This window comes from Otolemur garnettii, unplaced genomic scaffold (genome assembly GCF_000181295.1).
Source record: "Otolemur garnettii isolate 467f Iridium unplaced genomic scaffold, OtoGar3 scaffold00024, whole genome shotgun sequence".
Classification (NCBI taxonomy): domain Eukaryota; kingdom Metazoa; phylum Chordata; class Mammalia; order Primates; family Galagidae; genus Otolemur; species Otolemur garnettii.
Genome location: NW_003852419.1, coordinates 12,793,617 through 12,802,165, shown reverse-complemented (window position 1 = coordinate 12,802,165; position 8,549 = coordinate 12,793,617). Strand labels below are relative to the sequence as shown.

General features: G+C 39.3%; 1 protein-coding gene and 1 non-coding gene across 3 annotated transcripts in view; one reads left to right on the top strand and one right to left on the bottom strand.

Annotated features, from left to right (window-relative positions):
- RTN4 (reticulon 4) overlaps positions 1–8,549 on the top strand; it is an 82,354-nt gene that overhangs the window by 26,282 nt on the left and 47,523 nt on the right. The window lies entirely within an intron of this gene.
- On the bottom strand, positions 1,085–1,193 carry LOC111724630. The gene has a single exon (XR_002772895.1). It is a non-coding gene; the product is annotated as a small nucleolar RNA U13 (small nucleolar RNA).

Below are 8,549 nucleotides of genomic sequence, written 5' to 3'. Positions count from 1 at the left end.
TTAGAAGTCCAGAGCAGCATGGCAATGGTATTAGAAGTCCAGAGCAGCATGGCAATGGTATTAGAAGTCCAGAGGAGCATGGCGACAGTGTTACAAGTCCAGAGCAGCATGGCGATGGTATTTTGGTAAAGAGCAAGGAGGAGCAAAATTTTTCCTTCCCTGCAGTCCTCTCATAACTTAAAGCCAGCAGTCCTCTAGTAGATGGCAGCTCTCAGTAACTTCAGTATTTCAGGAGTGAGCTGTTTCTTGGACTGATTTTGTTAAACCTAGGGATCTGTAAATAGTCTAATAATTTAGAATTAATGGCAGTGACTTTGAAGGCTTAGTTGAGATGGTTGAAGAAGAAAGTAAGCAATTTTATGTCCTTTCTCTGAGAAAATAATTATTCTTGCTTCTTTCATTTAACCTTTTTTGATATGAACTAGCATAGCAACTCTCTAGGGAATAGAGGAATTATTGGAATATGCCAAATGTGTGCATTCCACAGAAGTCTTGGGAAGGAAATTTAGTGTTTGTATGTGAATTTTTAGTCTTTGCTTTATTACTGACAATCACTTCATTTCTCTAGATGTCAGTTTCCTTTTCTATACAAGGAAGGGGTATAATTTCCTTGACTAAATTATAACAGGCATCTCTTATGTAAACAAACACTACAGTAGGTTATCTTGGGAGCAGGCCGATGAAGACTCAGACGAAGTCTTGCCATCATGCAACTATAAGTCGGCTGGTGGAGAGAGACTGGTAAGGACGTAGCTAACCGTGATGATGGATGTTATAATGTGTGTAGGTGCTTCCGTCCTGAAAGAGCAAGTTCAAAGTGTACCAAAGTCAAATGGAATGAAGTATAGCTATGGACTGATAAAACGTAAAGAGGGATCTGTTCTCACTCAGGTGGCTTAAAAATTTCTTACCTCTAATTAAGATGTACTTAGATGTTTTAAAAATATTTTCCAGGTCTTATAAATGTATACACATTTAAAAACTGAGATCACTAAGTATTAAATAATAACTAATATATTAAATTCCTCGAGTTACTTACTATCTCATTTGTTCTCAGGGGGTGTGTGTGTGTATGCTTTTCTCTTTTCAGAAGGATGATATGCACTGGTAACAAGATTTGACTCTCTTTGGGAGGCACATCTCACACATAAGCGTGAAAACTCAGTTGTCACACTTATGAACTACAAAAGGATCATTACTCGTTTTCTTAAGACGACATTTTGTAGGCAGAATTCAGTTTTAGTTTGGGGAAGAAAGACTGATTTTGTGAGAGAGATGAATAAGTTATTATGTAGACATTGGTGCTAACAGTGTAATAGCATGAGGGGGTAAAATTTGTCAAGAAAATTAATGAGTACCAGTCTTCCTCCCTTGATACAGTAGTTTGTGAGAAACTGTTTTTCATATTAGAATGTAAATGCTGATTTTTTTTCTCAGTGCATAATTATCAGCATTCACTTTATTCTGTACTTTTATTATCTCATTATGTAGCGGAATTTTTAATGATTTAGACCCAGCATTTCATATGTGTTCTTTAATTAAAAAAAAAAAATCTGTGGCCAGAGATTTATGCTTTGGGTACTCAGTTTAAAATATATTATGATTATTTTAGTTTTTCAATTTTCCACTCACATTAAAAATACAGTAACAAAGGTATAAGGTAAAATACTCTAATACTTGCATACATTTATTCTGTATATAGGCCAAAATGGTGATTCCAAAAGTAATAGTTAGCTGGTAGGCAGCATTACCACGCGACAATTGGAATGTTTTGGCAGATGGTGCATGAGGGTCTTGGTTTGCCATAGGAACAAAAGCTTAGAGGTATGTGAGTGTGTCATGATTACTAGTAGAAGGTCTCTAGCACATGCTAGAAAGAACAACAGCTGTCTCCCGTGGGATAGTCTAAGTAGAAGAGATGATTTTATGAAAGTTACAGATAATCAATATGAGTACAATGCACAGACCTGTTAATTTATGTAAATATGATTAAATATTTTCCAGCTTTTGGTTTGATGTGTAATCTGGCCAGTAGGTAAACCTACTCGCTTGCAGCTAGGCACATAGATGGATTTGTGAAGTAACCATGTGTGACCAAGAGCAAAGAAACGTTTAGATTTGTTCAGAAGTGAAAAATAAATCTATGCAAGAAAAAGAGTTTATGATACATTAGTTGCTAAATTCTCTCTGATTAGAATTAAGCAAAATGAAAAAAAACCTGTGGTATCATTTAGGAAGTGTTTTAAAGCTAATTGCTTTCTTTAATTAACTTTTTACTTTTTATTTTATTTATTTATTTATTTTATAGCAGAGTCTCACTATGTCGCCCTGGGTAGAGTGCCGTGGTGTCACAGCTCACAGCAACCTCCAACTCTTGGGCATACGTGATTCTCTTGCCTCAGCCTTCCAAGTAGCTGGGACTACAGGCTAGTTGTTGTTGTTGTTGCAGTTGTCATTGTTGATTTTAGCTGGCCTGGGCCACATTTGAACCCACCAGCTTCAGTGTACGTGGCCAGCACCCTATCCATAAATTAACTTTTTATATGGATATAACTTCAAACTTAAAAAGAAGTTGGAAAAATAAAAGTAGTATGAAGAGGCTCAGCACCTATAGCTTAGCAGCTAGGGCGCCAGCCACATACACCAGAGCTGGCAGGTTCGAATCCTGCCTGGGCCTGACAAACAACCTTGACAACTGCAACCAATAAATAGCCAGGCGTTGTGGCAGGTACCTGTAGTCTTGCTGAGGCAAGAGAATCACTTAAGCCCAAGAGTTGGAGGTTGCTGTGAGCTGTGACTCCAAGGCACTCTACTGAGGAATGAGATTCTGTCTCCCTCACCCCCCAAAAAATAGTATGAAGATTGTATCAGACCCTTTGACTAAATTCACCTGTTAATATTTTATCCTATTTGCTGTATCCTTCGTGATCTTTCTATAGAAATACTTTGTGGCCTTTTATTCTAAATACTTCAAATAGGGATACTTTTGTTCACAACCTCAGTATGACCATTAACTCCAAAAATTTACATTGATAGAATACCTCTTTTTTTCTTTTCTTTTCTTTCTTTCTTTCTTTCTTTTTTTTTTTTTTGAGACAGTGAGACTCTGTTGCGTGGGCTGGAGTGCCATGGCATCTGCCTAGCTCACAGCAACCTTAGACTCCTGGGCTCAAGCAATCCTAGCCACGTAGCTAAACCCTCCTCTCCCCTCCTTTCATTTTCTTTCTCGTCCCTTTCCCTCCTCTCCCCTTCTTCCTTCCTCTTTTTCTTTTTTGACAGGGTCTCTCTTTGCTGTGGCTGGTCTTGACCTTCTGACTTCCAGTGGTCCTCCTGCCTCAGTCTCCTTGAGTGCTGGGATTACAGGCATGAGCGATGAAGCCTGGCCCATAGAATACTTTTTTAAGATCTACCATCTGTGTTCTAATTTTGTTAGTTGACCTAATAATGTCTTTTGTCTCCCTCTAAGATGTAGTTTAGGGCCAGGCATTGTGTTATCATGTGTATTTTGGCATTTCAATCTGAAATATATCTAATCCTTAAAATAATTTTTTAATTGACACATGGTAATTATATATATTTATGGAGTACATAAGGATGCTTTGATGCATATAACATATACTGATCAGATCGGGTAATTAACATATCCATTATCTCAAACATTGATCATTTTTTTATGCTGAGAACATTCAGTATCTTTCTAGCTATTTTGAACTATATATTGTTAGCTATTAAACATTAGAGCTTATTACTCCTGTCCATCTATAATTTTGTATCCTTCCACAAATTTCTCCCTACCCTTCCCTATCTCTGAATATTCTCTGTTTACTTCTGTGAGGTCAACTTTTCTTTTTTAGCTTTCACATATGAGTAAGAACATGCAGTGTTTAATTTGTTTCTGACTTTTCTCACTTAACCTAATGTCCTCCAGTTCCATTCATGTTGTCATGAACGATAGGATTTTATTCTTTCTTATGGCTGAATAGTATTCCATTTTATATACATCCCAAACCTTATCCATTTATCTGTCGTGGCACATCTAGGTTGATTCCATGTCGTGGGAGTTGTGAGTAGTGCTGCAGGAAACAGGGCAGTGCAAATGTCTCTGATACAATAATTTCCTTTCCTTTGGATAAATGCCCCGTAGTGGGATTGATGGGTCATCTTTTGTAGTTTTTTTGAGGAACCTCCATACTGCCCTCCATAGTGGTCTTACTGCTGGTGTGTAAGAGTTCCCCTTCTGTGAGTCCTCTCCAGCGTTGGTTATTTTTTGTCTTTTTGGTACTAGCCATCTTCACCAGGGTGAAATGATACCTCATTTTGGTTTTGATTTGCATTTCCTTGATGATTAGTGAGGCTGAACATTTTAAAATACATATTTTTTGCCATACATATGGTGTGTGCATGTGTATGTGTAAGAAATGTGTGTTCAGATCATTTGCCCATTTTTAAATTAGATTCTATTTTGCTGTTGGTTTTTTTAGTTCCTTATATATTCTGGATGTTAATTTCCTGTTGGATCAGTTTTCTCATTGTGTCTTTTCATTCTGTTGAAAGCTGTACAAAAGTTTTTTAATTATATATTAGTTTTTTAGTTTGATATAATCTTACTTCAAAATTTTTGCTTGTGTTGCCTCTCCTTTTGAGTTTTTGTTCATATAATCGTTCCCAGAAGAAAGTCCTAAAGCAGGGGTCCTCAAACTTTTTAAACAGGGGGCCAATTCACTGTCCCTCAGACCATTGGAGGGCCGGACTGTGGGCCCCAGGATGAGTCGGCTGCTAAGCAGGACAGGCAGCGGCGGCAAAAACACCCAGCGGGCTGGATAAATGTCCTCAGTGGGCCACATGTGGCCCACGTGACATAGTTTGAGGACGCCTGTCCTAAGGTATTTTCCTTATGTTTTCTTCTAGTAGTTTTATTGTTTCGGATCTTACATTTAAGTGTTTGATTCAAGTTGGTTTTTTATGTAGGGTGAAAAGTGGGCATCTAGTTTTTTTTTTCCCCAGTAAATAAGAGGTGGCATTTTAGTAGACAGAGGGAAATGAGATTGGCATAGCGAAGACCGAACTACGAAGTAAACGTTGCTACTTTATCTCCAGTCCTCACCTTCAACAGCCTAATGAACACAAAACACCGGTGAGTCTTATTTCTGAGACAGTGAAGGGATTTCCTTAGGATGTAAATATATTCACATGACCAGTAATATAACTTTTGTTTTTTTTCTTTTTGGAGACAGAGTCTCACTGTGTTTCCCTGGGTAGCATGCTGTCCTATTATCATAGCTCACAGCAACCTCAATCTCTTGGGCTTAAACAATCCTCTTGCCTCAGTCGCCTGAGTAGTTTGGGACTATAGGTGTGTACGTGCCACTAAGCCCTGCTAGGTTTTTTTTTTTTTTTTCTCCTTTCTATTTTTAGTAGAGATGGGTTTTCACTCCTGCTGGTGCTGGTCTGGAACTCCTGAGCTCAGGCAGTCCACCTGCCTTGGCCTCCTAGAGTGTTGGGATTACTGGAATGAGCCATTGTGCTTGGCAGGTATAAATCTTAATATAAAAACAATCTTCAGGGCGGCACCTGTGGCTCAGTGAGTAGGACACCAGCCCCATATACCGAGGGTGGCGGGTTCAAACCCGGCCCCGGCCAAACTGCAACAAAAAAATAGCCGGGCATTGTGGTGGGTGCCTGTAGTCCCAGCTACTTGGGTGGCTGAGGCAAGAGAATCGCCTAAGCCCAAGAGCTGGAGGTTGCTGTGAGCCTGTGATGTCAGGGCACTCTACCATGGGTGATAAAGTGAGACTGTCTCTTAAAACAAAACAAAACAAAACAATCTCCAGTAGGTTTTGAGATGGCAAAGTTGAACCTTATTAATTACATCCAGTCATGTCTTTAGAAGGGGAAAACAGTGATAGCATTCACTGAATTGGAATTACCATCAGAATCCAAAAAACAAATCATATTCATTTAACTACAAGGCAATCTTTTTTTCTTTTTTTATAGAGAGAGAGTTTCACTTTATCTTCCTTGGTAGAGTGCTGTGGCATCACAGCTCACAGCAACTTCCAACTCCAAGGCTTAGGCGATTCTCTTGCTCCAGCCTCCCCAGTAGCTGGCTACAGGTGCCCGCCACAATGCCTGGCTATTTTTTTGTTGCATTTTGGCCAGGGCTGAACCCGCCACCCTCCATGTATGGGGCCAGCGCCCTACCCACTGAGCCACAGGCACTGCCTACCACATGGCAGTTTCAGTTAAATCAGGACCCTTTAACAAAAATATTCTGTCATTCATTCATGGTCTGAATTCCGATGTATGAGACCAATTAAATTATGGTACATATAAAAGAAACCCATGAGACATTTCCCTTTTGTAATAAGACGGTGGCCAACGATTATTCATTAGTAGTTTTTTGGAGATTATTCTATCAAGTCTCCTTTCTCCCTTCTCCTTAATGTCCATGAGGATTATTTTTGTTCCAGAGACGTGCTTCTTGGGATTCTGCAATTACTTCATCAGTGTATCCTCTCCCCAAGGTGATGCCTCTGTTTTTTTTTTTTTTTTTGTAGAGACAGTCTCAGTTTATCACCCTCAGTAGAGTGCTATGGCATCACAACTCACAGCAACCTCAAACTCTTGGGCTTATCTCTTGCTTCAGCCTCCCAAGTAGCTGGGACCACAGGTACGCACACAATGCCCAGCTATTTTTTTGTTGCAGTTTGGCTGGAGCCAGGTTTGAACCCGCTACCCTTGGTATATGGGGCCAGCGCTCTACACACTGAGCCCAGGCACCGCCCAATGCCTCTATTCTTAATGACTTGTGTAAGAGAAGCCAGAAGTGTGACCTGTCTTCCCAAAGAGACGATGGAGATTTGGCCTCCACTTGTGCTTGCCACCCTTTTCCACTGTGGCACGGGGCAGACTCCTGGACAGAAATCTTGCTTTTCTTAACATCACCCATATTTAATTCTCTCTGGTTGCTGAGGCTCTGAAGGTTCCTGGTCACAGTTAGATGTCCTGTGCTCTCTAGTTAGCACAGGGTTTATTCTTTTTTTCCTCATTTCATACTTTTCTGTTTTTTCTTGTAGTGAGAACACCAATATATTTACTTAATTATTCAATCCTTTGATACATGTAAAATAGTTGTAGGTGTTTTTTCCCATATCACTATAATAAATAAACCTATAAAAGAACAGCTCAAGATTTGTTGTAAATTCCTACCCCTTCAACTGTACTTAAGATTAAATGTATATAGTCAAATCCCTTACTCACAAGTTACTTAAATTAGTTCTGCCTCCCTTTACCCCACCTCCTTTGTGGTTAGAATATTCATTTGAAATACAGTTAGGTTCATTTATTTCAGGTTTTCCTACCCCTCCTCATTTAGGAGATTTTATAGTTGAGAATTTTAAAGGGCTGAGAAAAGAAGCTGCATTCTTCCCGTTTTACCTGGAAAGGGGAGACTACCATGTAGGGAACTAAGCATGAGGCACTTTCACAGACTCATTTAGTCTCTGCTTTATAGATGGTACACCTAAAACCTACATCTAAGGATGTTAAATAATTTTCTCAAGAGAATACAGCAAATTACATAATAAGCATAATAATTTTGATCTACCATGTTTCCAACATTGGGCTAACTTCTTATTTATATGAAGAACCTGTGATTCTAAGCCAGGGTTTGTTGCTTTCTCAGTTATCTCCCCGTTTTGCAATGAGCAGTGACCGTCCTCCTTTTAGCAGGCTGCTACCTCCATTGCATACCTGTTGTATTGGACCGTGAAGCAATATCACATTTTGAAGAAGTCAAGAAAGTAGGTTGCCATCTGTATTTTCTCATGGGTTCTTTCATAGGTAGGGATATCAGAATGAAGGTAACAGTCTTTCACCTCTGTGTGGAGACAGAATTATCTATTGTGGTGGACAGCTGCTGTTTATATTGTTAGTAGGCCATCTAATGTGAGATACTAATGCCTCCTATCCAGACCACTGAGACCTTTTAGTTCATCATAGTGATTGCATAATGTGTGTTCGTTGTTGCTTGATTTGTCAGGAATGAAAATATTCAGTGCACAATCAAAATACTGATTATGTCTTGCTGACCTGTTGAAACTGATTTGTAAAGTGTAAACCAACTGCAGGGCCGAGCACAGTGGCCCACACCTGTAATCCTAGCACTCTGGGAGGTCAAGGCAGGGTAGATTGCCTTGAGCTCACAGATTGGAGACCAGCTTGAGCCAGAGTGAGATCTTGCCTCTAAAAAAATAGCCAGGCCTTGTTTTGGGCACCTGTAGTCCCAGCTACTTGGGAGACTGAGGCAAGAGAATCACTTGAGCCAAAGAATTTGAGGTTGCTGTGAACTATGATGCCACAGTACTCTTCTACCAAGGGCAACAAAGTGAAACTTTGCCTCCAAAAAAAAAAAAAATCTCAACTACAAGTTGATTATTCATTATATATAAACCATGTGATAATCAGAATTAAGCAAGTATTATTGCGTAATAAAAGAACTCACTTTAAAAAGGCCCATTTATCTAGGTAAAGAGTATAAAAATATACTT